Here is a 12,490-nt window from a genome sequence, read left to right on the forward strand (position 1 = left end):
GGTATGAATGCACCATAATTCGCAGTTTCCCCATGAGCTGTTCTAATGTTTTTCTTTTATGAATGCTACAATGAACATCTTTGTACATGTGTCCCTGAAAACTTGAGTATTTCTGTAAGTCAGTTTCCTACAAGTGGAATGCTGGAGCATATACGAAATGAGCATTTTAAATGTTCATCTCTTTTGTCTAGCTGTCCTAAACCCAGGTATTAGAGAGCATGATCTCCTGTGCTTTGTAACAGGAGAGGAAAACTTAGAACAAAAATGCCCAGGCAGCAACTGGAGACCAAAACAGGGCTAGGATGGGAGGAAGGGGCAAGAGAGGGCGATTTGAAAGCCTCCTGGTGGTGGTGGGCGGGTGAGTCCTCTGAGACTACCTCTAGAGGAGCAGCACCCTCCGAGGTTGGGAAGGGAAAGAAGCACAGTGGAGTGGAGAGAACCCAGCAGAGTGTCCAGCAGAAGGCAGCACCATCAGTAGAGCCAGGGGTCAGGTAAGTTAAGGAGAATAAGACCTGAGGAAAGTTGCTTGCATTTGGCAAGGAGGGTTTTCCATAGTGTGGTTTCTGAAATTCTTTTTTTTCTCTATGCCTCAATTTATTTTTTTAAGTTTTTATTTAAATACCAGGAAGTTAAAATACAGTGTAATAATTAGTTTCAGGTGTACAATATAGCGATGGTCTGGATTCTTATCAAGGATGTATCTGAGTTTTTGAATGTAGAAACCAGTACCATTTATTGACTGTTTGCCCCTAAAGCCCTCTAGACCACCTCTGAGACAGAGAGGTCCAGGACCGGGTTAAGACCTCACCTGAGTCAGTGTTCCCTGGACACAGAGAATAGACTGTGTCCCCTGAACTAGATCAGAAGATCCCAGCTCCAAAAGTGTTGAGTTAGCTAGTCGTCCCCACCCATATGAAGGGTGGAAGGGCTTATTACCCTGAACCTCCTGATCCTTTCCCTGTGGGGCTCAGTTCCCCGCCCAGCCTGGGCACCCACGCAGACCACGCCCACCAGACACACCCACTCCAGGCCACGCCCACAGCCCGCAGTGCAAGGACCCATCCCAGAAAGCAGGTGAGCCAGGTTCACCTGGAAGCCTGATTGGTTCACTCATTTGTGTCACTTCAGGAGCTGCTCTCTGATGACGCTACTGTTGTCTGAGTGAGCAGGTGAAGAGAAAAGGAATGGGTGGAGGTGGGACTTCAGAGTGTCTACAGGGGCTGAACATTTAGCTTCGCCACTTATTAGCCAAGTAATGTGGACCCAGTTATTTGATGCCTCTGAGCCTTCGTTTCCTTGTCTGAAAAGATAGGAAAATAATAGAACCTGCCTTGGGGTTGTTGTGAGGATTAAATGAGGTAATATATGTGGTGAGCTTGGGAAAATGCTTTTTATAGATGAATGAAATCTGGGAGGGGGCTAGCGGGACCGGGGAGCAGATGGAAAGGCAGTGTGGTACAGAGGCTCAGAGCACGGACTCTGGATGTGGTCTGTCTGGTTTGAGTCCTGCTCTAACAGGGAACTAGCAGTCTGTCTAATCCACCTGTACGTCAGCTGCCTCAACGATGAAACTGGATGAGGGACAACACCACAGACTACTGGGAGGAGCCAGTAGGCAGGAGCGTTGAGAGCCATGGCTGGCCCAGGACACCACGAAATCATTTGCCATCCTTCGGCATTCTCCGGGGCTAGTGCCTGATGGGCACCCTGCTTACTCAAAGGCATGACGAATTAATTCTCTAAGAATTATCTGAAAATGTCTTATTTTGCACGTTCATTCAGAAAATGTACTGAATTCTTACTAGGTTAAGTGAAATAAGTCAGACAAAGAAAGACAAAGACCCTGTGATTTCACTTATATGTGGATCTAAAAAACAAAACAAATATGTAAAAAAAAACAAAAAACAAAAAAAACCAAAAACCCACCCATACAGCCAGAGAACAAACTGGCAGTGGCCAGGGGGAGTAGGTGGAGGGATGGGCAAAATGCAGGAAGGGGGGGCGCCTGGGTGGCTCAGTGGGTTAAAGCCTCTGCCTTTGGCTCAGGTCGTGATCCCAGGGTTCTGGGATCAAGCCCCGCATGGGGCTCTCTTCCCCCCTCTCTCTGTGCCTGCCTCTCTGCCTACTTGTGATCTCTGTCTGTCAAATAAATAAATAAATAAATAAATAAATAAATCTTTTGGAAAAAATGCAGGAAGGGGAGTGGGAGATAGAGGCTTCCAGTTGTCAAAAAAAAAAAAAAAAAAGTCCTGATTTCTTAAAATAAAAAGGTACTATCTTTGTCTGTTATTAAGAATTCTTTCCTCACTGGTGGAGAACTTCCAGAGTTCTCTGCCTAGTTAGTTCAAGGCTCTGAGGGAAAAAAATTGAAAACACAGTCTTCGCATTCAAGGCAGAGGACATAAGATATGTACATAATCACTGCAAAGTGCACGGAGCTCTGGGTGCGGTACCCCTTCGCTGTCTTGTTTAATCCCCACAGTCACAAATAAACCTCAACCTGCCATAGAGGAATGGGTGATACAAATGAAATTAAATGAGCAACAAGCACATGTGAGTTGTAAAACTCTCCCTTCGTCCCCTTTGATCTTGGAAAGATTTAGATGCCCAGACCTCTGCATGCAGGCTTTCTTTTTGTTCCTTCCATTAATCTTGCTTTGGTTCTCTATATGCAGAGCAAGAGTGCTGCCCTGTGTAAATCATTTAAGGTTGTAGAGCCTTGCTTCAGTGTAAAATGAAAATGCAGTGAGCGGGGGGAGGGGGGGGTGGTGAAACTTGGAGGTGTGTAGCTAGGTGGGCTAACCTGGGAAGTGCGCAGATCCCAGGAGTCTGGCTTATGTCACCTAGGAAAGCCAGGAAGCACAACAGAGGAGGCATCCCTTGAAGGAGAAGCTTGAAGAGTAGGGGGAGCTTTGCCTGGCAAATTGGATGGGGAGAATGAGGGGGCAGGGGTGAGGAGGTGGAATGTGATGTTCCCTACAGAGAAGCTGAATTCGCAAAGCAGAGTGAGAAAGCTTAGCATGTTCTAGAGGCCATGGGGCGTTTGCTGAACCAAATCACTTTGGAGAATTAAAAGATAATGGAAAGTGGAAGGCAAGGACCAAGGTCTTCCTTGCCGGGTTCAGTTGTCCTTTTTGGTGAGCAATGGGGAGCCATTGAAGAATATTGAGCATGAGAGTGACATGATTAATTGTGCGTGTATGAAATACTTGGGCAGTCACGTGAAGATGAACTAGACAAATAAGAATGAGAGGCAAGACGTTGGCAAGGAAACTATAGCTATGATTGAGGTGAGTATCTGAACAGGGCAGATGCTGAAGGATAGAAAGAAAGGAGGAATGGAGAAGGAAACTGGTCATTGGCTGGGTGTGAGACATGAGAGCAAGTTTTCACCGACTAAACTCTCCCTCAAGGTTCTGGCTTGGGAAGCAGGGGGAAGGGCAATGCCATGCACAGGTGATGGGAAAACAGGAACGGGAACCTGTTTGGGGGGTTGATGTCAGTTTTAATCACATGGGGCTGGAAGCACCTGTGGGAGCGTCAGGTGGAGATATCCAATGGCCAGTTTCCAAATATGGGTGTGGAGCATCTGCCACCTGCAAACTTGGACTTCATCCGTGTCCTTCCCTCCTTTCCTCCTAACCTCTCCCCATGGATTTTTATGGGGTTGTGGATTCTTGAGAATGATGAGAGCTCCAGACCCTTTCTTCAGGAAAATACATACGGACACGTGCAGAGGAGACACCTGTTCTCTCCCTCGGTGTCTCCTTTACTCTCACACGACTACCAAGCCAAGGGCTTCTACCCCACACCAGGCAATTCTGTGACACCAGTTGGGTGTCCCGCAATTTAACTCAGTTCTGACACCATCTGTCTGGAGATAGCAGCAGATCCCACAGATTAAGGGCTCAGTCCCACAAGAGCCTCCATCTCCACCCCCCCCCCCCCCACACACACACTCCAGATGCCAGTCCCAAGTCCAGGTTGTCACCTGTGCCTCTGACCCATTGGCTCTAAATTGGAGGCTTCCACAAAACCCTCACCAGTTTCAATTAATTTGCTAGAAGGCTCACAGTGCTCAGGAAAGCAGTTCACTTACTTTTTACCAGTTTATGGGGAGGGAGAGGATAATGGATACAAGAGGAACCTCCAGAGAGAAGAAAGGCGTAGGAGAAAGGTCAGTGGGAAGGGGAGAAGAGCCCCCATGCCCTGCCCCCACACACTCCTCTCCCCACATGTCCATGTGTCCACCAGCCCAGAAGCCTTCTGAACCCCATACTACTGAGATCTTTATGGAGGCATGATTGTGTACCTGACTGATCAATAGTTCCATTTTCGGCCCCTGTCCCCTCTCTGCAGAATGGGAGTTGGAGCTGAAAATTCCAAGCTTCTAATCATGTTCAAGTCTTTCTGGTGACTGGCCCCCATCCAGGAGCCATCCAGGAGCCCATCCGGAGTCACCTCAATAGAACAAAAGATGACCCCAGTGCTCTTATCGCTTAGGGATTTATGCGGGTTTGGGGGAGCTCTGTGCCAAGAACAGGGAATGATATCCCAACAGCATATTTTTTATTTAAGTCACAGTATCCCAGCATGCATGCAAAATAGGCTCTCAGGAGAGCCTATGCATGGATCTTATCGGTGAAACCGAGTCACACACCCATGGCAGAGTGAAAGGAAGCCCTTGGGACACTCCAAGGGTAGAAGAAGGGGAGCCACAGGCACAAGAGGGGGCCCGGGGGCCAAAGTATGGGGTCACTGTGACCAGGGCGGGCCAGGATCCAGCAGCACCAGCACCAGCACTGCCAAGGGTTTACGGGCTTGCAAGGAGGAGTCGCTGGGGCATCGGTGAAGATTCTGTCATGTGATGAGGGAGGCACAAGAAGCGCCCGCAGATCAAGTGGGTTTCATGAGTGCAGACTTTTCTCCCAGCTCGGGTCTGGTGAGATCTGAGGTCGTCATTCACAGATCGCCACGGAGCCCCCTGCTCCCCGTAACCAGTCATCACTGTGTCTTTCAACAGTTCTCGTCTCTTAAGAATTGAACGTCGGGGAAGGTTTGAATACTTTGAAGAAAGAGTAAGGAAACAGAGCGGTGAGTGGAGGAGGAAAACAAAAGCTACGGAGAGATGTGAGTCACAGAGGAAATCACTGACTCGGGAATTATATGACACTCGGTGCATGCATGAGTAGGTTTCCCTTAAGGACGAAAGCCTGAGTTATCTACTCTCCGATTCTATATGCACCGTCAGGAATTAATAAACATGCTGGGAGTGTCATCGCATGTAAGAGGCAATATACAAAGATCTCTTTCCTCTCGGCATTTGGTTTGCAAACTAATTGAAGGAGAAAAAAACTTACTGTGCTTCAAGGTAGACATGCACTTAAATAATCCACGTCTGCAGTGAGGCTAATTCACCCCACATGTACACAGCAAGGTTTATCACTGAAAGATCCATGATAAGGGCAGAAAGGAAATAATTTTGAAGAATGAGAGAGAGAGAGAGTGCGCTTTGTTATCTAGGAGGGTGTGAAAACAGCCTTGTGTCTTGCTTCTTGGAATTCATGCTTCCTGTGTACACATTACTAATTCTTCCTGGAAACACAAGGAAGAGTCTTTTTTTTCCTGCGATGTCACTGAGGGCATCAAGTAAATGCTCTGGGCGTCTACATGGCCCAGACTTCCCTCTAGGGCCAGCTCATGGTCCCATGGTTCACTCCACACACAGGCCCACATGGAGGGAGTCTTAGGGCCTCAGCAGAACTTCTTCACTCAAGACCGCAGGATTTCTTTGCAGTTATAAAATCCTAGGAATATCCTGTTGATTAATTTATAATTACTTATCGTTCTATTCTTAATTCTAAGAACAAGAACAGTCAACACTTCAATATCCCTTAGCTACGTGCTAAGAATGAGTCTGTGTGCTTTCCACATAAACTCACTCAATCTTCATAACATGAGAACAGAGAGACTGGCTGAGTCACTGCCCAAGGTCACACAGCTAATAAGTAACAGAGCTGGAATTGAAGCCAGGTACCTGTTCCTAACCACCACCACCTCGTTCTAATCTGTATGCACAAACAAAATGCAAGAGTGAAATAAGAAACAACCACGTTCCCACCAATCAGAACTGACTACCAACATTTAATCCAATTCATGCTATGACGTTTCTTTTTCGAAGAGTCAAAATAGTGCCTATAACACATACACTGCAGTGGCCCAGGGGTCCACTGACCCATCCTTCCTCCTCGTGCTCTGCAATTATTGGCACAAATATAACTCATCTTCGTCCAACCCGATTGGTTGGTGCCACTGGCACTTACAGGTAAAATGGTGCCCTTTACTGTCACCTGACTGCTGCCTGTCTCCTGTTTAAGGAACACCACACTGGCCCCCACCTCCCAAAATCCCACCCTTGTTTATTGCACTCAAATGCCATTACCAAACCAAAGACTGAGATAAAACGGAAGTACAGTGACTAACAGGGCTCCATCTGGAGAACAGGTTTTAATGTTCAGGTGGATTATGTGGCAGAATATTCGGGCAGGACAGAGGAGGAGCAAGGATCACTTCTACAAGGGGCTTCAAGAGCCGGACTTCCATCTCTGCCCCCCGGACTACCCATCACAGACTTCATCTCAGGCAACAGCGACTCCATCCAGGAGCTCAGGCCAAGTTCTTGGTATGATCTTCAGCTCTTTCTCCTGAATTCCATGTCCCACAGTTCAGGTCAGAGGTCTTTGTTTTGTCCCCTGATGACTTCCAGGTGTCTAGAAGAGTGCCTAGCTCCTGGTAAGCTCTCAGTACCTATTTGTGAGGGAACTGAAGGTGCTAAAGGCAGGCAGGAAACATCAGGGGAGTTGAGGGGGAACCCCAAGTCTTTAAGGTAGACAGGCTAGGTTGGATTGAGTCTGGGCAAAACCCAACCTTATGTGTAATGTGGACACACATTACATATCCTTACATCAGACCTCGCCCATGCTCGCCAATACCCCTGGTGTTTCCCTGGCTCAAAACAGTCTTGGATGGAGACAAGTGAATATACCCATTTTACAGGCTGTTAGATATAAGCCCTGTATTTTATAAAAGCAATCAATATCCATGCTGCCAACTTGGGATTTTTGAACAATGAAGAAAATATGTGCCAAATATTAAGTGTATGCCAGGTACTGTTGTAGGTGTTGCAGATGCATCAACAAGCAAAACAAAAATCTCTGCCTTCATGGAGCTTGCAGCCTAGCCAGGGAAGCAGGCAATCAGTGTAGTCAATAGCACATTGCAGTGTTTTAAAAGGGGTGAAGAACAAGGAATTTTTATTCTGGAATAAGAATAATGATCATTAAAAAAACAAAAGGACTTAATAAACCAATATTTGCTCACTAAATCCTGGAAGGACTAGAATCAGGACAGCTCTCAGTTTTATTTTGAAAAAATTAAGAAAAACAGGGTCAGTGTGCTATCCCCTGAGTGGGAGAACCATCACATTTTATCTAACGTACAAAGCGCCCTGGGTTTTAGAACATAGTCATGCTGAAGACCACCTTCCTGCATGGTCTGTGTCGTCTTTCTCCTTCATATGCTGCCCATTTGATGCACTATCCTCTTTGCCCCCCTCTTTTCCAGGCTCGTGATTAGGAAACTGAGGATCAGAGCACTTGAGTGACTCGCTCATGTCCTACAGGTGAGCTAATGATGGAAGAATGGGGAGCCTAGGTTCTGACATGTGTAGGTGTTCTTGAATCATCCCCAGACTGGAAGTGCAGAATCTCATGGGCTGGACTGGGGTGGGTGAAGGGAGAGATGAGATCCAGAGGTATAGACAGCTCTTGTGGCTACAGTATTCATTTATTCAGGAAAAAAATTATTTATAATAAAATAAAACTAATCTATTGAGCATAGTATGGTCCACACCTGGTCCACCTTTTCATAAATAGTCTAATTAGATCCTCATAAAACCCTAAGGCATCTAGGAAACCGAGGCTCTGAGATGTTGCATGAACTGCTCAAGACCCCAACCTAAAAGTGGGGGAATCAGGAGAAGAAAGACCCTGGCAGTCTCACTTCCGAGCTCTCGAGAAAAAAAGAAACCAAAACACACGTGAGCAAAAAGAGAAGCGATAACACATACTTCATATTACTTCACATCAGATTTAACTCACTTAAAGAAATGGTAGAAGGCACCTGGGTGGTTCAGTGGGTTAAGCGACTGAGTCCTGATTCAGGACGTGCTCTGAGGCAGGGTAGGGTAGGGACGGGTGTCCTGAGAGTGAGCCCCACATGGGGCTATGTGCTAAGCACAGAGCCTACCTGAGATTCTTTCCTTCTCCCTCTGCCCCTCCCCTGCTTGCACCGTCTCTAATTTAAAAAATAAAAATTAAAAAATTAAAAAGTTGGGGAGGTCACATTTCCACTAAAATTAGCCTGATCTCCTTATTCTGCTATTTTGTGGCTCCCTGTGCCAGTATGTCCTTTGTGTGTAGAGACTCTGACTCCACGGAATGTCCAGCTCCTCACCAACTATCCCCTAAATAATTTAATGCCAACCAATCATCCTTACTCAGGGGTCTCCAAACCACACCTTTGGAATCTTAGCGTTCCTCTTCTATTTGTGCTAGCATTATTACATAAAGTGTAGCTCCCCGTAGACCGGGCTATTTGATTACCTTGAAATGCAATCCCTGCCAGACAATATAAATGTTCACGTTACCCCTTAACTACTTTCACAGTAAGGAATTAATCCTGCTTAAGTGACCACAAAGGCGAGAGGTATTTTCTAAAAAAAATTTTTTGAATCTTCATGGACTTGTGAGTTTTCATATACTTGATGTCTTTACACTATGAACATTGTTCTTTTTGGTGTGTAAATCACCTTGACTTGGACTCCTTTTGATTTCCTTTTCAGATCACTCCTTCAGATACAAACTCGGGCTTAAAAGCTTCCTTGTTTACAGCACAAGTTCTTAAGTGTCCTGTCTGGTTCCTATCAGGGCAATAGCATTTAGAAGCCAAGATCTGGGCCCTAAGAACTTCTAAACAGCTCCCCCCTGCTGTCCCAAGGAAGGGTCCTGTCCTGGAGAGGAGATTCTATGGTACACAAGACAGTCAGGTCCTTGACAAGAGGTAGGCTAGCTCTTCGAAGATTCAGAGGTTTGAGACAGCTCAGTGGGGAGCTGAGGACCAAGCAATGTGAAAGAACCAGTCCAAGTTCAAGTGAAAATTCTCCAAGGCCAGCCCGAGGGATCAGGAAGATTAGTGAGCAAGGAAGACAACAGAACAGGATGAGTCGAGGCCAAGGTGCTTCTGCCCTGTTCCTCTGCCAACAGAGAACAATGGTGAACAATATCTCAGTGTGTACAATTCTCAGAAGAGAAAGCTGAGCATAGGATTTCTTTTTTTTTTTCTTTTAGTCATTAAAATTTGCACGGAGTGAATGAATAGAAGTTACTGGAATTTTTTATAAGTTTTGATAAGTTTTGAAACCTGCCAATGAATGCTAACAAAGCAAAGGATGTGTAACAAACCAAAGTTAATGGAAGAACTCAGGAACTAAAGTTTTCTTGCCTAATTTTACCTAGTTTTGACAATTTGTGATTGTGATTATTACCGTGCATATGTAGAATATAGTCCTTTTCTGCTTGTAAACTGTTTCTAGCACAGTAGATCACATATAATAAAATACTGATATTTCCCAGTGTCCCCAAATAATACCATCCAGATGTTCTAACACCCGGTTCAAGATCCCCAACACTATCTCAAACTTCTGCCAATATGTGAATTAATAGGGTAGGGATGGGTAAGGCTGAAATGAAAGTGAGCTCAAGATGTCGTTCAAACATTTCCTTTCACACTTAGAGCAAATGTTAGAGCAACTTACAACATTTGGGGTACATCCTTAAGTCCTTTAAATTCAATGTCACTGATTTGAAATTTCATATCACTGTTGCATTTCTGTAATTAGGAGCTACTCTGCTTGACCAAGTCATTGCAAATCTTACCATTTTATGGGTGTGTTGTATCAGAGGAAACCCCTATACCAAAAATCTTAACTTCCATCAATAACAGAATGTTTTATGTTGTTATTAATAAATCCATCCCAACTCTGACCTCAAATGACAAAATGTATGGAATCGGCACTTGACCACATAGGAGGAATGTGTGGGATAATTATAGATTCAAAGAGTTAACACACACACACACACACACACACATACATATACATTGGTCCATATATATATATATATATGGGCTTTCTGGGGATGGTAAGTGGCTGGTCAGTAGCTGAACATGTCAGCAAGCACTTAGCTCAGTCAGCCGGGTCTACTTCCTCCAAGTGGGATCTGAGACCTTTGAGTCAGAATATCCTCAGTGTTACGTGGCTGCCGAACCCCTTTCACAAGAGAAGACTGCAACGACACAGCCCTCATCAGCCAGTATGGGAAACCATCAGTCAACACCAGATGAATTGCAAGCCTTCCATTCCTCGACCTAGGAAGTAGCTACCATGCATCCAAGTGCAAGGTCCACACCAACCTGCTTAGCAGGCCTCCAAGTGCAAGGTCCACACCAGCCTGCCTACCATGCATCTGAGAGCAAGGTCCACACAATTCCACATAACACAGTCCCGCTGAATGTCTCACAACAGAGCTCTGAGGCTAGCATGGCCCACCTACACGACAAATGGATCCCTGAGGAAGGCAGGCACGTGGCTGACGTTAGCTCCCACTTTCAAGAAGAATAAACTTTATTGACTGTTTCAGGGAATAGGGAGGCAAGGTTCTGGTCCACTGCAAGGCTAGGATCTCCTGTTCACCCATCATCTGCATGGCTTAGCTCATGAAGACCAAGTAGGTTGCCTGAAAGGGGCCTTATATTACATCAAGCAGGGGAGTATGATCTTACCCAACTTTGGCCTCATGGGCCAGGTCCAGCGGGATGAATCTGGGATCCTGCCTTCCACACCCACCTCCAGACAAGGGGGGACAGCAAGCAGGCTCTTCATTTACAGACCATTTGCAGTCACTGAGCCCTGACGTGCAGAGTTCGTATGGCACACACGCTATTTTAGTACCTCACCCACCTGATGGGAGTCCATGGGCACAGGCACATTCTGCTAAAGCCGGGGTGGGGGAGGGGCCCCTGGGTGGCTCAGTCAGTTAAGCGTCTACCTTTGGCTCAGGTCATGATCCTAGGGTCCTGGCATGGAGCCCCGTGTTGGTCTCCCTGCTCAGTGGGAAGCCTGATTTGCCCTCTCCTCCCTGTTCTTGTTTTTTCCCTTGTTCTTTGTATCTATCTCTCAAACAAATAAATAAAATCTTAAAGAAAAAAAAATAAAGCTGGGGTGGGGCAAAGAGCCCAGCCCTAAGAGCAACTGATTTTCTTTTTGGTTCATGTACTTTTCATACCTGTGCCATGCTAAAGACCTCACTCTGTTCCCCTACCCCGGGGGGAGAGTGAGCAGTCACCAGGCTTGCGGATGAACTTCAGACAAACCTGTGGGGTAGGTTCTCAGGGCCGAAGGAAGTCCAGGCCATGAGGAGAGCACAGTGAGTACCGACTCCTGCACTTTCTGCCTTCTCAGGGCTTCTCAGGGCTGCCTTCTCAGGGCTGCCCAGTCCCTGCACCTCAGAGCTCCCCTTTCACTTGGAGCCTTGGTAATAGACCCATGCAGCAACAGGGGAGACAGCAGCTGCTAGCCTGGGGGAAGACAGGCACAAACGCAATTCTTTTTTTTTTTTTTTAAGATTTTATTTATTTATTTGACGTGGAGAGAGAGAGCACAAGTAGGCGGAGAGGCAGGCAGAGAGAGAGACAGGAGGAAGCAGGCTCCCTACCGAGCAGAGAGCCCGATGCGGGGCTCAATCCCAGGACCGCAGGATCACGACCTGAGCTGAAGGCAGAGGCTTCAACCCACTGAGCCACCCAGGTGCCCGCCAATTCATTTTGAAGGAAGCAGTATTTCCATCTCAGTTTTTAACGTTGGCGGCCTCAATGTCTGTCTCTGTTGTCTCAGGACACACATTCATCACCACACAGGAAAATAACCCTACAGGTTTTGTAGGGACACCATATATATGCTGATTTGACCCCTCAAATTTTTTGACGTTCCCTCTTGAGTCCAACAGAGACAGTTGGTTGAAGTAGCAAGATATTGACATTCTGAGTTTCCTTTTCCCTGTAGGTTCTTCCCTGACCTTGACCTTCAGCATGATTCTTATTCACACTTGAACATTTCTCCTTGCACAACTCCTCAAAGACACTCTGTGTCATTCGAATAACATTTTTCAGACCATAGACCAAAACTCATCCCTTTGAAGTGGTGGCACTGGGTACCAAGAGAAAAAGGGCACCTTACTGTGTACTCCGGGTCAGTGGTGTTGAAAACAGAAGTGATCCATTTCTACAGCTCAGGGTCCATCTCTTGCAACAAGCGTGTTTGCTTCCCTACCCCAGGGGTCGTCTTCAAGCCACTGACTTCTGGCACTCACACATT

The 12,490-nt window shown here is 46.3% G+C and overlaps 1 pseudogene; it reads left to right on the forward strand.

The window, feature by feature from the left end:
- The first annotated feature begins 264 nt into the window (after window positions 1-264).
- On the forward strand, window positions 265-12,190 carry LOC123952597 (annotated as a pseudogene).
- Window positions 12,191-12,490: the final 300 nt, after the last annotated feature.

The sequence above is a fragment of the Meles meles genome, chromosome 11 (genome assembly GCF_922984935.1).
Source record: "Meles meles chromosome 11, mMelMel3.1 paternal haplotype, whole genome shotgun sequence".
In the NCBI taxonomy this organism is placed as follows: domain Eukaryota; kingdom Metazoa; phylum Chordata; class Mammalia; order Carnivora; family Mustelidae; genus Meles; species Meles meles.